Source organism: Cricetulus griseus (genome assembly GCF_003668045.3).
Source record: "Cricetulus griseus strain 17A/GY chromosome 1 unlocalized genomic scaffold, alternate assembly CriGri-PICRH-1.0 chr1_0, whole genome shotgun sequence".
Taxonomy (NCBI): domain Eukaryota; kingdom Metazoa; phylum Chordata; class Mammalia; order Rodentia; family Cricetidae; genus Cricetulus; species Cricetulus griseus.
The window spans coordinates 19,530,309-19,551,125 of NW_023276806.1; the positions used below are offsets into that span (position 1 = coordinate 19,530,309).

Consider the following 20,817-nt stretch of genomic DNA (forward strand, 5'->3'; position numbering starts at 1 on the left):
CACATAAAAGAGACATCCTCAGAATGAAGTTTGATTTTTAAAAAAAGTTTCACACAATACAACTTATTGCTTCATTTGAGTCAGTGCTCTTGAAAATATAAACTAAAAATATCTTTCAACTGTAACAGTTTATAATTCATCCCAGCAAACATCCACAGTGCATGCTCACAGTTAGCTGATTCCTTCTGCATGCTGATTCTTTAACAGGCTCCACCATTTCATCTGCCATTCTCCAAAAGCAGGTTACTGTGTGTATAGAGAAGAGAGTAGGGGAAGTATGGAATTTCTCAAGGGCCCTGGTGAGGAATGGCTCATAACCTCCCCATTCCCTGATCATTAGTGGGAGCCAATCACAAAACAAAAGGGCAACTGTGGTCATTGAGAAAATGGCAAGGTTTCTTTGTTTGTTCTCTGAAGCCCAAAAGTTAGCTCCATTTCCAGCCATAAGTATACCTTCAGCAAAGAAATTTCATGAGGAAAAACAAACAGAAGACATTCAAGAGTGTGTTGATTTCTAGCCTAATTTCTGCATGACTTTTCTACTTCTTGTGTCCAGTGTGTGTATGTCTCTATAGCGGTGTGGACTTAACAACTCATTCCAGTGAATAATCAAAGGGAGTGGCAAAGGTCCATATTTATTGGGAAGTCTGACGAAAGACTCTAATGCAGGTGTCGAACACTTAGAGCTGGATTCTTGCTAAGTGCCCATTGCTTCTAGACCCTCATTGTCAACATATTAGAGGGTACCTGCTTTCAAGACCTAAGTTTTTTAGTGAGGTTACCAGATAGCAGGTTTCTGAGAAGTTTTCTCATACTTTCTTCATTTTGCTTGACTCTTCGCTAATCTGCTCCTTTATCCCCATTCCCTTCCAAGTCAAATCTTTCTTTACCCAATAAATACACTCCCTCTCTAGCTCCACTTAATAATATGGCATTCTTTTCTGCTTTAACCCCCACCCCAATACCTATTATAGTTTCTTAAGTTACTGAGGTACCCCAAGGTAAGTACACAAAGCCAAAACGTGAAGGTTATTGTTTACATATGAAAGAAAAAATGTAACATTTATTTTTCTAAGCCTGGTTACTTTGCTCAGTATATTTTTTCCAATTCTATTTATTTTCTTAATTTTTTAAGTGCATGAGCTAAAATTGTGAGTATTTACCACATTTTCATTACCTACTCATCAGCTGATAGACATTTGGGCTCATCCAATTTCCTAGTTATTGTGAATATAGTTACACTAAACATGGAAGATCAAGTATCTTGAAATACTATACAGATTTCTTAGGATATATAGTGAGAGGTGACATGGCTATGCCCTATGATAGATCTCCTCTAGCTTTTTGACGAGCACCCAGAGTATTTTCAAAACCACTACTCTAGGATAGACCCCTCCAATAGAGTGTAAGTGTTCCTCTTGCTCCACATCCACCATAGCACTTGTCATTTGAATTTTGGGGGGGTGATATCCATTCTGACCATGGTAACATAGAATTGTAGAGTAGCTATAATCTGCATTTCCATGATAGCTAAGTGTATAAGATGATAATAGTTTCATCTGTGTCAGAGGAGACTTCAATAACAGATGTATCCCAGTTTAGTCCTGCTCAAGAGTTTTGTGCTTATGATGGTGTGAAAACATACACCCAACCCTTATGATTACCACTTTCAATAACTATAGGAGCTATTATGAAGTTTACTATGGAATATCCTTTGCTTTAAATGAGTATGTTCAACTCTTGGCCTACTCTGAACAAGTTTAGGATATTTGTAGGTTCTGTGTGTGCTTGCAACTGGCCAGTGCTTTCAATGATCACTAGGTTTATGAGCATACAGCTCCATTACAGGTGGACATGCATCAACATCTCAACTCTGAGCAGAACATTTAATGAGTTCTAATTGCACCGAGACCATTTATTGGTATAAGATACACTTTTCAGATACTTCTTATATCTAAACCACTTTAATAAACTCTTTCTTCACTGTGTATTTTTCTAGTAGATATTGGTCTCATGTAATCTCAATATTAATTAATGGAATGAAAGTAAACTCTAAAGAGAATCTTTTGTAAAAATTGTGTGTTTATAAAGTATTATCGAATTCAGCCCTGAGAGATAGGATCATGAATACAATTAAACATCTTCAATGTTCTTTAGCAAATTACATCTGAGGAATGACCTTGTAAAAAATGATATACAACTTCAATAACACATATACATTAAAGTATAAACTCAGGGAGATGTTATTTATCTAGTCATAGATAAATAATTGTTTAAATTTATAAACACAGGAGAGATTGAAATTAGCTATATGAAAAATAAAATAGGCCATTGGCAAAGAGAGAGCTACCTCCAAAATAAAGATTAAAGTTAGCTGGTGTGAATGAACATTTAAATGAACTGCTGTATCTTTGCTACCCAAAGCAATTGTGTGGTCCAGAAAAACCAATATCTGATGAAAATATAATCAACAGGATTCACAGAGAAAGTTCTATTGAAGAATCAGATTTTATTTTGTCTTGAATGAAGGCAAACATGTTCTATAAACACAAGATTGGCTGAGTTGCTTGAAAATTCTGACTACATAGAGCCTCTGAGCAATTTTACTTAAAGACAAAAATACTTACTCATAGAATTAGTAGGAGGATTAAATAATATATATCCTGATAGGAGTTGAAATATATTGTAGTCAAATTCATATATAGGAGTCTGGGAGCCTTAACTCCTGGTTCCACAAAATATGACCTCATTACATCAAAGATGTAATTAGTTAAGATAGGCCATGCTAGAGGCCAATTTAATATGATGAGCATCCAAGGCAATGGAGAGTGCCTCAGTTCCTAACAGTTAAGAGACATATATATGAGTCACAAATTATCAAAGATAGGAGAATAGGATGGAACAAGTCTTCACAGCATTACATGCTTCCTGTCCTGTGATACTTGGACTTCAGAATGAAAACTTCCACAAACAAAATACTGCTGAAGATGCTGTGTTTATGGTACTTCGATTGCCAGGATGCTTGATAAACCAGTACAAAATCTCAGAGTAACAAGCACAGAGGGGAAAACCACCTAATTTTAGTACATTATAACATGAATAAATAAAAGACCCAGAGATCGATATTGGGGTTCAAACTTCAAGCTGAATATCAGGAAAGAAAAGCAGCTGGCCACTAGCTCTCAAATCTAATTCAGGCTAATGGGGCTGATCCACGCAGGAGCTCTCACCAAGCCTCAGACTGTAACCTTCTCCTCAGTATAGCTGGAGAATGAATGCATCTATTGATACCTTGTTTCTGTCCTATATAGTTTCCTAATGCTGGGATTTAAGGTGTGGACTAAAATTCACTTTTAGACTGATTTACTCTTGTGTAGATCTGGTTTGCCTTGGAATCACAGAGATCCATATATTTCTGCATACTGAGTCCTAGAATTAAAGGTGTGTACCACCACCTCCTAACTTCTGACTGCTGGGATTAAAGTTATGTTACTGCCTTTTAAGGATTGTGACTGACTTTGCTTTCCTGAATCCTTAAGCAAGCTTTTAAATCATAAATATTATATCACCACAGTATATTGCTATTTTCCTGTGTTCATATTCTTCTGACAAAGGGATAGAAAAACACACTGTTACATGAAAACTTCATTGTAAGCTTTCAGACTGTGATTCCACATCCCTGTTCTAGTCTCTCAGGAAATAAAGGAGAGCAAATCAGAAATCTGAGATGTGTGAATGCTGCAACATCTATAAAGGACCTTAGTACAGGGCTTCTGAACTCAGCTGGTCATTTAATTGACAAGTAATGCATGTGGTCAGAAAGAATAATGATACTTTCTTATCAGAAGTAGGGGACCAACCATTTATCTTTTATTGAGTACCCATCCAATATGTCCAAGCACTATGCTGGCAAGGTGTAAAGCATAGAACAGAAGAGAGTCATAGTCTCAACAGTAAGAAGTTCAGACACAGGTGGAAGTAGTGTGATGAACTTGGCAATAGGTTCTGAGGCTGCAGGCTTAGGAAGAGGACTACCTTTCTAGACTGTGTGATGGAAACACATTGCAGATAGCCTCTAAATGACTCCAGATGTGGGTCTGGCAGAGGACAAAGACAGGAGAATAATTTCAGGGATCAGAAAATGGAGGCAAAACATCTAATCACGCAACCAATTAGAAGAGGATCATAAGTGTAAAGTCAAGACCCTCTTTCTTTTTTTTTTCATTCATTTATTTAGCTCATAAATAAAGTCATGCACAATTATGATACACAATACAGTATGTTCACAATGGCATGGCTAAATTAAACCAATTAACATGTTATATTACACATATTCATCATTTTAGTTTTGAGAACACTTAAAGTATACTATCTCACAACTTTTAAAATATAGCATATTGTTATCAACCATATTTATCACACTCTCAGTAGACCTCAAGACTTCACAGAGTCCATGCCTCTTGTACAACTGCAGTTTTATATCCTTAAACCAATCATTTCCCCATTGTTAAAAGACCCACATTGAAGCCTAATAGACACAATTCTGCTCTCTATTCCCATAAGATCATCATTTCTAGGTTACACATAAAATTGAAATTGTGTTTCATTTGTCTTCCAGTGTGTCACTTTTTTTTTTTGGCAAGCATATAACTTTACTACTTACTAAAGATGAAATCAAATTTGCATGCATAGGTGAGCACTCTCTGAAACACCTTGGATTCATCACATATTTGAGTTTCAATTAGGAGATACATACTATATATATATATATATATATATATATATATATATATATAGAGACAGAGAGAGAGCAATAATGACAATATGTTATTATGTTATGCATCAATAGCAGACAGCTTTTCCAGGTTCTGCAGTCATTTGAACAAAATTGTAGAGACATCCAGCACACTCCATTTAAAAAACAAAAAACAAAAAGAAACAAAAACAAAAAAACAAACAAACAACAACAAAAAAAAGTAAAAAACAAAATCCCAGAAAACAGCACAGTTCTGTTACTCTTGTGGTACTTGACACCATTTTTTTTTTAGTTAGCTTGGAACTTGAAGAAACCATTCTGAGAGAGGTAACCCAATCACAAAAAGACAAACATGATATGTACTCACTCATATGTGGACCTGCTTTATGATACATAATAGTGACCATGCTTTATAAGACCCTCTTTCTAAGCCATAATCTGGCAATATCCGTAGTGACACGCCTTGAGAGAGGGCCACAAAGCTCTATAATTGTGGTGTGTTGATAGTGGACTTTCCAAGGCAACAGGATATAATGTTCCTCTTCCTGACTGTCAAGGACTAAAAATGCCTTGAGTGGACTAGATGCCAGCAGAAACATCTGATCAGAATAATGTGTGTGGCTGCCAAAGTCAAGGCAGATAATGACGAAATACATGAATAATTTAGAGAGATGGGAGGGAGAAGCATACAGTTTTCAAATTGAATTTTAAAGATCAAATTTTGATGCCATTGTGAATTTTTTATTCATGGCATTGGCATGTTAATATACTGATGATTCAAGTACATACAAATATTATTATCATTTTAAATACACCTACAAAGGTATTTACATTTTACCAGAATAACATGATAGTTCAGAGGTGGCAGGTATCACACTTCACTGTCTTAAGGAACTCATTCATTTCTCAGGCTAAATTCATCCACTGAAACTTTCTGCTCAAGCACTGAAATGCCCACACGAATAAAAGTGTCAGACCGAGATCCTACCAAATAATACTAAAAACAGGTGAGGGAAGGGGGCTCTTTTCGGTCCAGTGCATAAAAAATTCCTTACCATGAAGGTAACTCTGCCCTTGATTTGTTAAGAAGATTGCAACCTATTGTTAGAAAAAATAAGCAAGAAATTCAAACAAAATGCTAACAATTTAATTTGGGTTTAGAAATCAATCTACATTTGCATGGTATATGGCTATGTTCTTGTAGATTCAGAAGCACCAACAGTTAAAAAAAAAAAAAACTGAGAAACACAAGTCTAACTCTTGTTCCAAAATCATGGAATCTGAAGCAGTGTGTGTGTGTGTGTGTGTGTGTGTGTGTGTGTGTGTGTGTGTGTGTGTGTTCAGCTTTCTATGCAGGGTATACCGTAAAACCTAGATTTCTGATAAGGCCTACATACCCCTCCAATTTAGTGTATACTTCTACTAGAAAATTACATTGTATCTGGAATGAAAAAGTGACTTTGCACCTTGCATTTTCTATGAAAACTCTGTCTGAGTGATTCTTGAGAGCAAGATAAAATTTGAGAACCATTCTTTGTCAGTAAAAATAATAATTGTGCTTAAAAGATAATGATGGGAAAGGAAAGAATCTAAAAGGAAGGGAGGAGTTGATAAGAGTAGAACAGAAAGGCTTGAAAACAAATGTCTCAGTGGGAAAGGGCACTTGCTACAACACCTGATAACCTGAGTTCCGTCCCAGGAACTACATGGTAGAAGGAGAGATTCTGATCCTACAAGTTTTCCTGTGATTGCCACATGTTCCAGGGCACTTGCATACACTGAAAAAATAAATGGAATATGAATTAAATAAATAAATAAATTAGATTTTACAAAAAGTGGTGATAAGTATCTCCTCGGTCCACAAGGTAATGTTTTAACTTATTTGGTGGCTTAATTCAATCAAAAATTGTGTTGGTTTCAATGTGGTTCCTTTTATTAGTTATTTGTTTTGTTGTTTGAATTAATTGAAATATATGTCAAAATGAAATGGCTCTATGCATTCAAGGAGTAAATCACATTTCAAAGCAGCAATAATCAAGATAATCAAGAGTGTCAGCAAGTGTTTTCCAGTGTGTCAAATCCACAATATGCCCTATTGCATTTCTACCAGGACTTTTCATGATGCCCATGACGATATATGTTTGTAGTTACACTGCTTTCTTCATATTGGATTGGACTTGTGTTACTTCCTACATCAAACATGGATATTCAAGAATGTACTTTCATTTACAGTGTTCCCATGATATCTGAAAGACTTCACACAGTTCACAATGAACTGATTATGCAACTCCATCCTCTATACATGAGCTCATATAATTAGCAATAAGAGTTGTAGTAGTGGCCAATTATAAGCAATCAAGTTTAAATTCTTTAAAGGACAACCTGGGCAAAAAGTATTCTTTGACTTTTTGCACTGAAGTACAAGACACTGTTAATAGATTCTCCTGTGAAAATAAATTTTCCAAATGAGATATATTTAAATGATGAAAACAAGATTGGTGGTATAAAAATGGTGATTCAAAAAATGTTGTAGAAAAAAGGGAGAACCTGTTGCAGAATATTTGTTTGGCTATGTAAATATGTGTTATTTTTGTTTATGTTGACGGGTATTTGTTTAACTATGTAAAGATGTGTTGCTATTTTACCTTGCCTACCTAAGGCACCTTATTATTTTAATAATACGTCAGTCAATAGTGAAGGAGGAGGTACAGGTGGGACATCCAGGCAGGGAGAGGAAGAGGAAGAAGTTAGGCTCCAGCAGGGAAATGAAAGAGACACCAGGAAGATGCTAGGTAGATGCCAGGGAGAGGTCAGAGACCAGACAGACATAGAGGAAATAGGAAAGCAGGACATACAGAATGAAAGCAAGAAAAGTAAAAATCCCAAGGGAAAACATAGGTGAATAGAAACTGGTTAAATTAATTGATAAGAGCTATCTAAGGCCAATAATAGGTATCTGTTTCTTCATTAGGGAGCTGGGTGGTGGGCTAAAGAAACTCCAGGGACCTATGAAATGGATCAGTGAGTAAGTATGCTGGCTGCCCAGGGTTTTCAATCACAGAACCACATAAAGGTAGAAAGAGAAAGTAGAGAATAAAAATTTATCCTCTCATTTCCATATTTACAAAATGATACCTTCCTCCCCCCCCATCTCTCACACACAGACACACACACACACACACACACACACACACACACACACACACACAATCAGATTGGGGAAGGAAGGAAGGAAGGAAGGAAGGAAGGAAGGAAGGAAGGAAGCAGAAAAGGAGACAGATAAACAAACATACATACATACATACATACATACATACATACACACACACTCATACACATGGAACATAGATGAGAGATATATGATACAGATTGACAGATATTAGAGGTATATGATAGATAATAGATACAGATATCTAAACAGACAGATAGATGTTTGAAGATATTTGGAATATTTGTATGTCTAAAATGTTCAGAAAGCACAAACAGATACTGACTTACAGTATTTGTGTTGAAACTAAACTAGAGCCAATCCTGAACTTAGGACATGCCTATACAACCAATGCTAATGTTTTGAAAATCCTTTCTCCATTCCATACTGAACAAGTCTGAGATGGTGAGGTTCCTGAGCTGCAAGTCTTTTGCACTATAGTTCATGGTATATGATTAATCCATTGTGGGTATGAAAAGCCCATCATTTAGATATAAATAGATTTGTCTTTAGTAACACAAGCAAAGCTGATGAAATCTGCCTAATTTATATTTAAGCCCATTTTGTGCCTAATGATTAGGATTCTGTAAGGTCACCTCCCAGTGTAAGTTCTGAAGCCATGGCCCTTTCACTATCTCAAGAGTTCTCCAAAATAAATCATTCCCTTTCCATACTCAGAGAACATGTTCAATGCTTTGTGACATATGGGCCTGTCTACAGCAATTAATTCCTAGATTGTCTGATCTAATTGCTCCATGTTGGCAACTCTTGTTATTTTATTAAAGGCAACTTTGCTAAATATGAGCAGAATATTGCCAAGATGGTGATTTTTCCCCCTAAGGTATACATAGTTTATCATTGCTTTGATATCAATTACTAATTTCTCTGTGTACACTAAATGTTTTCTAGAATGTGATTGCAAACACTATTGCATAATTCAACTTAATTTATCTTTTTAATTATATTGATGATTAGTTATGTTCCAATTCTATTGTGTAGGTGGATGTTAAATTCAATGTTCTTTCTGCATACTATGGTGTGCTTCATTTTAGTCCTGCAAGTAACTACCATAGAAAACCTTGTACTTCCCCTGTGTGTAAGGTGGATTGGTGTCTATGGTTGAGTCAATAATGGGGAGGCTTTTGCCTTCTTTAAATTCAATCACTCTGGGTTGATAGTTGAATCTGAGGTCTGCCTGGGCTTTTAGTTCACCAACCTGTACCTCCATTTAATCCAAACTCCAGAGTAATAAATAGTTTATGATAAATTTGGGTTGAGATTCAGCAATCAATTAAGAAAATTGTAAAACATTGTAGTTGTCATACTGTCATAATATAGAATTTTCATGACAAATCTTTGAGATGAGTTTTCTTTGATATTCTTTAGATTTGTAAGCCACTTTAAAATTAGTTTTCTAAATCATATGCATTGTTTCATAGAATGCCTTAATCTGTAGGGAGAAATCCTGTTTGGAAGTATTGTTGACCACGCCCATTTGGGGCTGTCCACAGGTACCTCTGACCACACCCAATTGGGCGTGGTCAGAGTAACATAGCAAGCGTTTAAGTAGCAGAGAGGTGCCCATGTGGTGCCGCCCCTTTTTATCTCTCTTCTGCCCGGCTGAGCGGACTAGGAAAAATCTGGTGGGTCACTTCTGCTCTGGTGTAAACCTGGTCACTGGCTCCCTTTCCTGAATACTTTCTTAATAAACTATCTGTTACCAATCTAGTTCTAAATTCCACTTTGTAAACCACTTTATTATTTTTTTTACTTTTTTAAATTTTATTTAAATTAGTAACAAGCTTGATTCACATGTCAATCCCAGCTCCCTCTCCCTCCCTTCATTCCCTGCCCCCCACTAACCCTCACCCCTCCCCCTCCACTCCCCAGGGAGGTTGAGGCCCTCCATGGGGGAATCTCTAAAGTCTGTCATATCATCCAGTGTAGGGCCTAGGCCTCCCCCATGAGTCGGGTCTGAGAGAGTAACTCTCCACATTGAATGGGTTCCCAAAGTAAATACTGATCTACTCCCCCAAGGTCTCACAGATTGCCGAGGCCTCCTCACTGACACCCATATTCGAGGGATCTGGGTCAGTCCCATGCTAGCCATCAGTCTGGGGTCCATGAGCTCCCCCTTATTCAGATCAGCTGTTTCTGTGGTTTCACCAGCCCAGTCTTGATCCCTTTGCTCATCACTCCTCTCTGCACCTGGGTTCCAGGAGTTCAGTTCAGTGTTTAATGCTGTTTATTATGTATTGAAACTACTGAATATATGCAAATAATAAAATAGATATTTTAGATTCATGTTCATTTCAGGATTTTAATGTATTACCTCTTTTCTTGAGGATTTCAAACATTCATATAGTACATTTTGATCAAATCTGCCCCCTTCTCTTTATATCTGATTCCTCACTTGTGTCACCCATACCAATTTTCCCACACAACTTTGTGTGGTTTTATGTTTTGAAAACCACACAGTCTACTTAGGGCTGCCTGCGTGTGTGGGTGTAAGCCCATCCACTGAAGCATGACAATATCCCTAAAGGAAACTGACTCTCCTTGCCCTAGAAACCACCAACTGCCAATAACTAATTACCTAGAGATCCTCTCCCATCCATGCTGGGATTCTGGCTGGCTTGATTTTTATCCAGTTCTTCTGTATTTAGTCTCATCCAATATAAGTTCCTGAGTGTAGCAGCCCTACTATGCTTGACAAATACTGCTTCACTGCAGGTGTCAACAACTTTTGGCACTTACAATATTTCCATTTCGTCTTCCTCATTGATCTCTAAGTACTTTCTCATCTCTAAAATTGACCACGTGTGAGTCTCTGTATTAATCATCATCTGCCAAAAAAGAAAAACTTTTCTGATGAGGGATGAGGATGAACTAGTTTATGGATGTAGGGATAAAAATGTAAAGAGAGTATAATACTACTTCCATTCAGTAGATTGATAATTTCTCCCTAGTGCCTATGTTCTAGCTAGCCATGGGGTTTGGGCCCAGGTAATAGTACTAGAAAGTGCTGATTACTCCCTTAATACCCATTCCACTATTGTGCCACTGGGCATAACTTGCTAGACTGTTTGTAATTTACCTCCCACGGCTGACAACTGGGTAAGAATGTTTGTTATTTTTTACTTCTAGTTGTGTATATAGAATTTATAGCAGTCATAAAGCTAGTCAGAAAGGATGAAACTTGCAGGTCAGTGTCAGCTTAAATTCTCCAAGTCCTATGAATCAAGTATGATGAGTGTTTATCAATAAGGTCCTACTATTTATTTCTGGAATGTAAACAGAAAATGGTAATAGCCTATGATGGTTGCATGCGGCGTCCACCCTTGACCAGCAAGAAAGACGCCACACCGAGGAATCTTCTTCAAACACAGTTTAATCGGGAACCTCTTTGCTTTGTACAATGTATAATGGAGGCGGCGGCCCCGGGCCGAGGGAGACGGGGCCTGATATAGTCTACATCTACCAATCACCTAACCCTACGTGGCGCGCCAGGATAGGTTGTCTCCAAGCAGAATTAAGAGAATACATGACCTTTACCATATTTGGAGTTGTTTACCACAGAGAGCGCTCGCCGTCGGGCTGGCGGAGGGCAGAAACCGGCGCCATCTTTTGGGTGCGGTTTTCTGCAGCTCCCTACAGTTGCATACTCTATAGATCATTTCAATAGTCCAGAACTATAAAAATAAATAGCCTCTTAAAAATAAATTGGATATATTCATACAACAAAGCATAAAATAATCAACTTTAAAAGTATTTTGAATATATATGGGTATACTGTAAGGAAAAAAATATGCTAGAACCATTTGCAAAATCATGATTGAATTCTCCAGGTAGTATTTCAAGCAAGAAAATCAAGTATAATTAATTACTGAAAATATTATTCATTTGTATAAATAAAAGGCAAGACAATAGAATTAAAAATTATGTTCTCTAAAAATATGTAAGTCAATGATCAATGAATTAGAAAATAATAAATAAATTCCCAAAGTAGTCAGAAAAGTTTGGTTCTGGTGTTGGAATTTAAAGATGTGTGAAATATCAACAAAAAATGTTGGGAATTTTTTTCATTTATGTGGTCAAATTATTCTTTGTTTTATCATCAGGTTTAAATATATCACCAGTCCCTTCATTTCATACCACACCCCTGTAGACTTGGTTCCTGTTTTAGAACATAATGTGTAGAAGCCTAACCATTTAAGACATTTGTATACAGTAAGGATAATGTAACAGCGCTGCCTGAATTAATGGAAAGACAGTGTTTAACTAACGAGACCAAACTTTACTTGTTTTGCTGCAGTATACTGAAAAAAGCAGGATTGCAAGGAAATGTATGGCAGGAAGTAATATATATTTTCTTTGGAGAGTTGAAAATTTTTTTGGAAAGTTGAGCAAATCTTTGATCTGCTAATAAATACCTCCGGTGCATGTGATGGAAATGAAAGGAGACCCTGCATTGTTGTTAAGTATTAAAAATGGCTTCTTTGGAACAAAATGCAAGTTTGAACTGCCTCACTAATTAAATGCCTTTGCAAATCATTCTTTTACCCACACGATTCCTATGATGGTACAATGCTCAAATTCAGTGTGGTGAAATGTGACATCCTTCTTTCTTTCACCTGTGGCCTATGTACAATATTTTACTTGATTAATGCTAACATTCTAAAAAGAGGACATTAAAATGTAAGTAAAATACTCAGAAAGTTAGAGTATTGGTATCCATTAAGGATATCTTTGAAATTTTGAAGTAAGAAATCATCTGAATGTGCTCTTTAGATTTTTAAAGAGATTTGTATAAAACAATATTAATCTGATTATGGATTCCTCTCTCCAAACTCCTCACAGATCCATCTACTCCCCCACTCACTCAAACCCACAATTTTTTTCTTTCTCTTGTGTGGGTGCAAAATAGCATTAAAAATAATAATAACATGAAATTAGATACAATAAAAACAAACAAGAATAGGACTGAAACAAATAAAAAGAAGAAAATGAGCCAAAGAGAAAGCTCAAGAAACAGAGCCACTTATTTGCACACACAGAAATCCCCAAAATACAGATAACAGGAAATCTTAGGATATATGCAAAGGACCTGTAAGGAAAATAAAAATACCCTGACAAAGCAACACCTCCCAAATGCCATTGAGTTTCTATTGTGTTGGCCATCCACTGAGGAGCATGAGGATTGGCCTTAAGTGTGACCCAATGAGACTGCATTGGAAAACACTAGTATTTCTTTTTTCAAGGAGTTATCAGTTGGAGACAGTTTCTGGGTTAGGGGTGTGGGCTTGTGTCCACGTTCCCTCTCAGTTTTTGGATGCTGCCAGGCTCAGACCAGTATAGTCCCTGCACATGCTGCCACAGTCTCTGTGGGTTCATATGAGAACAGGCCCTACTGTGTTTGGGACTTACCTCTTGGGTGTTCTCCACCCCACTTGGCTCCCTCTTCCTTCCTTCCTTCCTTCCTTCCTTCCTTCCTTCCTTCCTTCCTTTCTTTTTTTCTTTCTTTCCTCCCTTCTTCCTTCCTTCCCTTTCTCCCTCCCTCCCTCCTTCCCTACTTCCTTCCTTCCTTCCTTCCTTTCTTCTCTTCTACAGGGTTTCCAGAGCCATGTGGGGAGAAAATGGAGACATCCCATTTAGTACTAAGTGTTCCAAGGTGTCATACTCTCTCTCAGCTGTGGGTCTCTGTAGTTGTTCCCACCTGGTATATGAGAAAGTGTCTCTGATGAAGGCTGAGCAAGAAGACACTCATCTACAAGTATAGCAGAACATAATTATGAATCATTTTAAGGCTATACTCCTTTAGCAGCACAGCAGTGTTTGGTTTACCTTTAGGTCCCTGGGATATCTAGTGCAGTGTCAGTAATGGATTCTATCTTATGGAGTGGGCCTTAAATCCTTTCTGATATTGTTTAGTTATACCCACAAGAATTGCACTTTCTTGCAAAAGTTTATCTGCTAGGAAAAGATTCCTTCTGGTGATTTTCTACTACTTGTTTGTTTTCATAACTTTATTTTCACTTCCTGATTTTGAAGGTGATTTTTCTTGAATATAAGATGTTTAGCTAAACAGACAAACCCTGTCTCAAACAAACAAACAAACAAACAAACAAAAGATACTTAGCTAGCAAATTCTTTTGAACTTTCAAAAATGTATTGTCCTTCACCTTCTCAAACCACTGTTTCTGATAAGTTGAATGTATGAGTTTGGGGAAGTTCAGGCATATGCCGTAAATAAGTTTTGAATTTGTTGCTTTTATGATTCCCCATTGTTCTTAGTGTCACACATCTTTTCACTTTCTCCAGGATGATTAGCTGTGCATCTCAATCATGTACTCTCCTGAATGCTTAAGTTAAGGCTCTCATCCAGCACTTGGAGTCTCCCCATAGTTTGGTCATGTACTTTCATGTTCATTTTCTTGGGACTTCTCTCCTAGGATTTAAATTACACATTTTGTGCATTAAAAGCAGCCTTGTAACTAGGTGAGGAAAATGGATACATTTTCCTTCATTCTGCACTATTCAAATTTTATAGTTTCCATCAGTTCATCTTCAAATTTACATATTACATCTTCCACCAGGTTAAATCAACTGTTGAGCAATCTAATGCATTTGTCATGCTAGGTATCAAAGTTTTCAAGTAGAGAACTTCCAATTTGCCCTCTTAATGATTTCCGTGTTGCTTCCTGAAGCTGTATTTTCAAACATTCCTAGTCCCTTTACACATGGATTTCTGTAGCTCCTTGAACTTACTGTTGCTACTTTTTCATGTTTATTGAAGTAAGTATTCAGTTCTCACAAACAGTTTTTGTTGTTTGCTTTTATTCTCTATATATGTCCAGCTGAATCTCCGCATGATTCCTTTTTTTAAATGTGAGGCATTTGTACAATACCCTGAAGCAATTCCCCTTTCTCCATGGGGATTGATTTTGTGATTGCTTGTGAGTATATGCATTTTCTGACTTAAATAGCCTGCTTTGGCAAACTATCTTCTTCACAATGTGAAGTCTTTTGTAGCCTCTCTCTGACTGAAGCTGTGGGCATGTGGACACTCACCCTAGAATGCTGTGTTTTCTCCTGGGGTACTTAGCCCTTCCCTTGATCTTTCTGTTAAATCTGCTGCTGTTTTACTATTATATCCTACCCTGGAGACTCCTCTGATACTGGCTGATTCCCCTTTTGTTTTTCCCATCATCCAGGACCAAAAATTATTCAGTGTGACCCAATAAAGGGTTACAGTGTCTGAGGCCTATTTTAGAGGGTTGTCAGGTTTCCCGTGAACTCTTGAATGGTCTCTGACTCTCTGTGGAAAATTACATGGCAGACAAGTTACCTTCATGTTCTTACCTAAGAAGACTATTTACAGAAATCTCCCTTCATCAGGAACCTGCCCCACTCTGTCGTTTCAAACAACGACAATTCTTCCCAGAAGTGTTTCTGAGCTCACTTTGGTATTAAACTGTCACTTTTTTACTGAGAGAACCCTGGAACCAGGGTAACTAGAGAAGCTTCTACTCCTCTTGGCTTGTAACTTCTAGCAACTTCTGCTCTATAAGAACATAAGGATAAGTTTCTAAGAGGCTTTAGCATCCTCAGCTTATATCCCAGGGCCCAGACTTAACCTATGTTAAGGGTTGGGTTGAAAAGGAGCCTCCCCTTTTTGTAATCCCACTTCAGGAATTTAACTTCTTCAAATTACTTTTGGAATAAAAGAGCAGTATTGGCAGCCCATGGCTATAGGTCCACAGAACTGTAAATAGAACTCTTACAGATTTATAATTTTGTTTATTTGTTTGTTTTGCAACACAGATTCAGTATATAGCTCAGGCTAGTTTTGAAATCTCAGTCATTTTCCCCCTTTTATTGAAAATAGATTTTTTCCTTCATGCAATATATCCTGATTATGGTTCCCCTCCCTTGACCTCTCTCAATCCCCCCACATCTTCCCTCCCATCTGGATCTACCCCTTGCTGCCTCTTATTAGAAAACAAACATGCTTTTAAGGGAGAATAATGAGAAAAAACAAAATGTTATAAGTTAAAAACAAAAATAACATATCAGAATAGGACAATACAAATAAACAGAATGGAAAAAGCACAAGAGAAGGCACAAGAAACAGATAAAGACGCAGAGACCCACTTGTCTACATACTCAGGAATCCCATAAAAACACTAAATTAGACCTCAATTTTTATGCTTCAGTCTCCAGTATAAGATTATAAACCTAATCTGCCATGAGTAGCTTGGCTATTTTTAAAGGTCTATTTCCAGTTATTTCAATGTATGTTGAAAACAAATATGAGGCAGTCAAATATGTTTAAGTTGCCATGTGAATCTGATTATTACAGTTTTCAGAACTATTAGGGTCCAGAGCCTGGGCCATGGCAACACCAATAAGTTAGGCAGACCTCTTTTCCTAGTAGGCCAGGGTCAGACCCTTGAAAAACAAAGATTTAGCCATATTGGGAAGAAGAACAAAAAAAAAAAAAAAAGATTCTGTGAACACCAAAGCCAACTATTGGATAATGAAATGAGGTTTAAATTTCTTCTGCAAGGTGATTTAACAAGTTGTCAAAATGGTGTGAAATCTATTCCCAGAGAAAATAGATCTCTTCCCAGAGACAAGTCCCTCCAGTGGAAGGTTGTAACAATAACTCTTTCTGCTAACTGCCTGAGTTCTGTTGACATGCTAGGGCCCCAAAATAACACACAGAGTATTATATTATTTACAATGCTGCTGGCCAATGACTAGAATTTCTTATATGCTAGCTTAGTCTTAATTATCAACCATAACTTCTAATCTATGTATTTTATAAAGATTTATCTTACCTAGGACACTGGCAGTATGCGTCCCCTCTTCACGGGATCACATTGCAACTCCTGAATTTCCTACATTTCCCAGAATCCTCCTTGACTTCTAGTCCCAACTAACTTGCTTCCCTATTGTCCAACAGTGCTTTATCTATCAACCAATAAGACAAACATATACAAAGAAAGGCTTCCCCTATCAGAAGGTACCAAGCTTCAGGTTTTTTCCTTCCATCAGCATTAGAGTCTTAGAAATTCCTAGTTTGGGGAGAACCATTCTTTCATTTTTTTTTCTAACCAAAGAAAGATGTACAAGTGTCACAGTTTGAAATATTTTCCTCCTGACAGGAATGTTACTCTGTCATCTTCTTTGAAGACTTGCTATTTCTTTAGTCTCTCAGATACAGTGATTTTTGTGAAGTCGTATCACTAGCATTTAATAGAACTGGGCTGAAAAATGCAATAGGTAAAGGTGCCAAAATCAATTTTTTGTAATTAATCATCAGTGTGTATGGCATCACATGATCTCTCTGTCTCTCTGTCTCTGTCTCTTCCCCATCTCTCTTTTAAAAATTCCCTTATTTATTATATATACAGTGTTCAGCCTGTATGTATTCCTGCAGGCCAGAAGAGGGCACAAGATCACATTATGAATGGTTGTGAGCCACTATGTGGTTGCTGGGAATTGAACTTAGGATGTCTAGAACAGCAGCCAGTGTTCTTAACTGCTGAACCATCTCTCCAGCCCTGCCCCCTTTTCATGTTTCTTTATCTGCAACAAAAGGGAAGATTTGATTTGATAATATACGATTATAGTTAATGTCAAACCAGTACTTAAATCATCACTCTTGGTGAACCATATTATCTCTTCTTATTAATAGAAAATGAAAAATGATTGTGCCCAAACATGAACTATTCATCCAACAAGGTTTCAACTACCATTTAGTATAAAAACTCAACAACATGTCAAGTAATTATTATCATGCTAAAATCATTCCAAAAGAATAGATTTCTTTTTGAACTTAGCTTTTCACTCAAGATTTTGAAGAAAAGCCTCCTTTAGAAGAGAGCTTACAGATTTGAAGCCTGGACAGGAGAACTGTTTTTTATAAAGATGTTCAGTTTTTTTAAAATGTCTCTTTTGTATCAGTTTAGAAAGAGATAATACAGAAAGAGTGGTTTTAAAATTCAAACACTAAAAGACTTTGTTTCCAAAATCATGCCTGATTAAACCTACAATAACTGGTTCTGGGAACTAGAGACCTTGAAAGAATGTGTGAGTTTGTATAGCTAGTGTTTTCTAAATTATGAAGTAATGACACACTATTATATTAGCATTTTGCTTATTCTTATCACATTTATTTGAAATCTTCAAAACTTCACACAAGGATTAAATGAAAATTTGTCTTTACTATATTGTTCTAAAATGAGATCCTTGGATATCTAAGAGAGACTAGTAAAGAACAATGGTCAATAGGTTGTTGTTATATTAAATAACCATGCTGCTAAGTAGGAAAGGCATTAAGAACATGTATTTGTCATAATTTTACATAACTGTCATATATTTACCTTTTGTTTATTCTGTTTATTTTCTAGAGTAGAGGAATACCTCAGAGCCGCTTCTCTCCCTTCACCATGTAAGGCCCCACAGATCAAACTCAGGCCATCACTGTTGGCAGCAAGCACTTTTACCTTCTAAGACATCCCACCACTCTCATCCCCAAGTGCAGATGTTCTGAGTTCAGAACTCAATTGCCTTGAAGTTGTCCACAGGACATAGAAGAGTGCATCCAGGAAAACCTTGGATTCCTTATACATATGATTTGGGGAATGGATATCCCGACAATTGAGTTAGACCTTTGAAGACTAGCATTTGTCTTGTTCCCTCAACTCTTAAGCTCTCTGTCAGTCCCCCTTGAATGGAGATGAAATAGCATCTAGGTAGACCATCCCATATTTTTTTTTAATTATCAGTGACTTTCACTCATGTTCTAAAAGATGGTGTCCAAATTTCAATGATTACTGGCCATCTAAAACATTATGGTAAGAGAATGAGAAATGCCATCTTGGTTTATTCAGGTTCCGTAACACATTGGTCATTTCACACATATTTATTGCAGGAACTGGAGAGCCAGCTCTCTCTGGAGTCTTTACAATGGTTCTGATTCTAAGCATGAGCACTGTTCTCTGCTGCACACTCTCCTCTCAGGAGCTCTACCTCCTTGTAGCATTGCCTTGGGTTCAATATGCAACACATGAATCTTATGAATGCACAGCATACAAGCCAAAAATGAATCTCTATACCATCCATTCAAAAAGGAAATTAAAAACTCCTCTTAGAAATTCTCCTGTCAAGCTTGTCAGTGCCCCATTCTTTAGAAGGTTAGTTCATAGATCATATAGATCGAGGCTAGGAAGGTAAAGAATTAGCCTCTCCAGCTCTACAGTGAAGACATAAAAGGGGATGGGGGTGATGATGATTTACTGCTCAGAACCAGATGACCTTTTCAGGCTCAATATTAAAATGTTTGCCAGTTTTTTGTCAGGTAAAATCTGTGAATACCCATAAAAATGAAGAAATCAGTTGTTAGTATTCCAAATTACCCAATAAAATTAAATCTTATCTTTTTCTCATACTTAATTTGAATTTTTGTCAGTCATTGTCATTGTACCAAAAATTACAAATATTACCTTGAATATCACTGACACACCAACAAGGAATATTTTCTAAGGATGAAATGGAATTGAATTTAAGAATATGTTTGCACTCTTACTGGGAAAAGGAAAGTAACATTCACTGAACCTGTTAGTTTTATTTTTCCTTTGGGGTTAAAATAAGTTTTCTCTACATCTTTGGAAAATGTCAGCAGACAACTCAAATATGATATGAAACAGAAATGCTGGGGCTCTAATTTGCATCAAAGCCAAAGCCACAGGACTTCTGTCATCTCCTCTTCAAAGCACTGTCCTAAGGGATGTACTGTTTCATTGCAAACCAAGGAATCCATGCTCAAACAAGTAACTGCTGCCTCAAATTTAACCTGAAAGCTTTAAATTGGAAAAAACAAAATAGCTGAGAAGAGAGCCCCACCAATTCCCCAAGTGTTCCTGCTGCTTTCAGACAGTGTTCCTCACCATTCCAGATATTGTGTTAATAAGCAAAAAAGAGGTAAACAATGCCCTGGTGAATTACAATAAGACATATTACAAATAAATAGATCATAACCAAAGAGGGAGCTCATGAAACAAGTCCAAGAACCTAATTTTCTAATCTCTATAACTCATATTTTAGTTTATTTTCTTTCCAGGTAACTTTCAGTATCCAGGAATTTGTCTTGGGGCATATATTAGAAAATGCAAAGATAATATAAATATCGTAGAGAGCAGCAGGATAGCATTGGGACTGAAAGCTAATATTAAAATAATAACTAAAGATATTGTGAAAGCAATTTATAAGTTTTCAAAATCATTCAAATAGCTGCTGTTGCTGTGTATTACAAAACTTATAAACAAATATTTTGGTGCATAGGTGAAAGTACACAGTTTTCTTTTATTTTAATAGTGAGGCAACTGTCTCCAAGTCCTTCTAAGAACTGGGATAGAAGCAAACAATGCAGAATAAATATCAATAAGTAAGGAATGTTTCAGTAGTGTGTGTGTGTGTGTGTTTGTATGTATGCATGTATGTTTAACTTTGAATGAAAACAGCAAGAGACTCTGAAAATGACCAAACAACACTGAAAATGAATTCAAGTATTATTCAGACAATTTATAAATTTTACCTCATTTATAAAGATGTTGAAACTAAATACACGAGTTGTGAAAATCAAACTGTATTTTACTATCATTCCACAGAACACTATTTGTTGTTTTAATTAATCTTAATGCTTTCATTTTTAAACTCTTTTTCAGTGAAAATTTCCTAAATGATTTAGTCAATTCCAGGAAGCAATCAAATATATATTCTGTAGGTGATATTTCTTTGGGGATTTGTGTTCTTATATGATTTCAATATTGACTGTGTGTGTGTG

The 20,817-nt window shown here is 36.6% G+C and overlaps 1 long non-coding RNA gene across 1 annotated transcript; it reads left to right on the top strand.

The window, feature by feature from the left end:
- Window positions 1–11,509: 11,509 nt before the first annotated feature.
- Window positions 11,510–19,422, top strand: LOC113831491. The gene is made up of 2 exons (XR_004771813.1): window positions 11,510–17,252; window positions 18,383–19,422. It is a non-coding gene; the product is annotated as an uncharacterized LOC113831491 (long non-coding RNA).
- Window positions 19,423–20,817: the final 1,395 nt, after the last annotated feature.